Consider the following 2,567-nt stretch of genomic DNA (forward strand, 5'->3'; position numbering starts at 1 on the left):
TGATATGCTGCAAATTCCTCTTGTACTCCACTCCTTTGGGTGACTTCAGGATGACTTGGTCCTCATAACGGGCGGTCACTTCGTAAGGTTGGCTCTCATACAAGGGAGACAACTTGTTTTCTCTCTTTCTCTCAAGCAACACAACATTTCCCACAGTGATGGGTCTATCCTTGTCGTGATATCTCCTGTCAGCATAGAGTTTTGCCTGCTGCTTCTTCTCAGAATCCCAATCCCTCACTTGTTGCAAAGCCACATCCATCTGACTCTCTCCTACTTCTATAAATTCTGGGAGCTTTGTAGTTAGTTTCCTCTTAAGAAACAGTTCCCCTGGGCTAACACCCCTTGTGGTGTGATTAGTCAATCGGTAGGCCAGTAGAAACTTGTTGAGCTCCAGTCGCCAATCCTTCCCTTCTGCATGGAAGACTCTCATGGCTTTGAGAAGTGAGCGGCTCTGGCGGTCGACCTCTCCATTGGATCTGGGCCACAAAAGTGTGTTGTAGTGATGCACAATCCCCATTTCCTCCAAATATTTCTCCATCTCGTTGGACACCAAATTGGAACCATTATCAGTTCGTAAACCAGCTGGCATGCCGTACCATGCAAAATGGCTGTCTAAGCATTTGATGACTTCAGCACTTGTAGAAGAGCGAAGCACGTCTACTTCCATCCATCTTGAGAAATAATCGACCATCACAAGTAGGTGGTCCCCAGTAGGTAAGGGCCCAAGCAATTCAACTGCGACCTCTTGCCAAGCTCAGGCAATATTGTGGGCTTAATGGGTGGGGGCGGGACATGCTTTGATACCATCTGGCAGCCAAAACATTCTCTGAACTTCTTCTCTGCTTCTTTATCAATTCCTGGCCACCATACCTTTGACCTTAAACGTTCCTTGGTCTTCACAATGTCTTATTGCCCCTCATGGGCTAAATCTAACACTCTTGTTCTCCATATTCTGGGAACCACAATTCTCGTTCCTGGTAGCACGACCTGGCCAATACAAGCTAATTCATGGGATACCAGTTCATAGGCTTTTGGGGCCTTGCTCCAGATATGTTTCCAATGCCTCACACACCGCCTCCAATTCTTCATCTTGAGAGGAAACTTCTTCAATCTCTTCAATCCGGAGGGCCACTGGTACTGCTTGTAAAGTCACTTCGCGTACATACTCTTCATCCTGAACATATCCCTTTGAGCCTGGAATTTTAGTTAGGCGGGACAGAGCATCCGCAATGTTCTTCCTGGAGGTCACATAGCGAACTTTGTAGTTGAAAGGTTGCAATCACAACACCCAGCGCTCCATTCGAGTGGATGGCTTCGAGGTTGGGCCATAGATGGTTTTCAGAGCTTGGTGATCAGTCACTGGGTCAAATTCGGGCAGACCACATAAGTACAAATTAAATCTTTCGCAGGACCAAACAAGCGCAAGTGCTTCCTTTTCAGTCTGACTGTACCGGCGTTCAGTACTATTAAGACTTCCTGAACCAAACCACACCAAGTCCCACTTGGCTGGCGTCTGCTATGACTTCTGTGGGTGCTTCCCGGTCAAAATAAGCCAGCATGGATGCGCCGGCCATGTCTTCTTTCAGCGTGTTGAAAGCCTCCTCTTGTGCCTTACCCCATAGAAATTACTCATCCTTTCGACATCGTACTCGTAAAGGTTCTTTTTTTTTTTTAATGGTTCAATAATTTTATTAATGATAACACTAGGAAAACAATACTTACAATACAAATACGATTACCTCACTAACTATATTAACATAATATTACGCTAATTATTTACTCTAGTTATATTAATTACACAATATTTACATGACATGCAGTACACTACTAACAGCTACAGTAACGGCCAGGGGCAAAGAGAAAAAAAGAGAAAAATACATAATTATCCTTGCAGCTTAGGTCATAAAACATCAAAAACAGATCAAAAGCATGTGGTACATTACAGGTACAATCAGCTATGCATCTGACAGGAGATCAGGAGAAAGCTAATGCGTAAGAGATAAATAGAGATAGGTATACATAATATAATTGAAGTTATAATTAAATCTTCATATATCCTGCAAGAGGTTTCCATTTCTTTGTTTCTCCACTTTTTGTTTCTATTTCATATTGTGATTTTAATGTGCATATGAAGTGCGTGAGATTTGGATGGTTTTCTTTTGTTTTAGCAAGCCATATGTGATATCGTGCTAAAAGGAAACAATAGTTGATAAAAAGCGCAAAATGAGAGATGTCTGGCCTCAGACCCAAAGCAGTAATGTTCGTCAAAGTATAATCTCTACAAAGAAAAAGTTTTTCAGCCATTCAGTAACTTTATTCCAAAAGTGAGATGTTTTGTGGCATGACCAGAAAAGATGAATTAATGACTCGGGGGAGGTGTGACAAAAACTGCAATTTTTATCATCCTTTAGGCCTATTCTAAATAAGAAGCTATTGGTTGGTACACGTCTATGTAAAAATTTAAACTGAAACTCTATCAGCTTAGTACTCTTCGTGCATTTTTTAGCCAAGAGATAGGCATCAGTCCAATTTATGTTGTCATTTATTGGTAGAATACAATCCTCTAG

This window comes from Montipora capricornis, chromosome 3, assembly GCF_036669925.1.
Source record: "Montipora capricornis isolate CH-2021 chromosome 3, ASM3666992v2, whole genome shotgun sequence".
In the NCBI taxonomy this organism is placed as follows: domain Eukaryota; kingdom Metazoa; phylum Cnidaria; class Anthozoa; order Scleractinia; family Acroporidae; genus Montipora; species Montipora capricornis.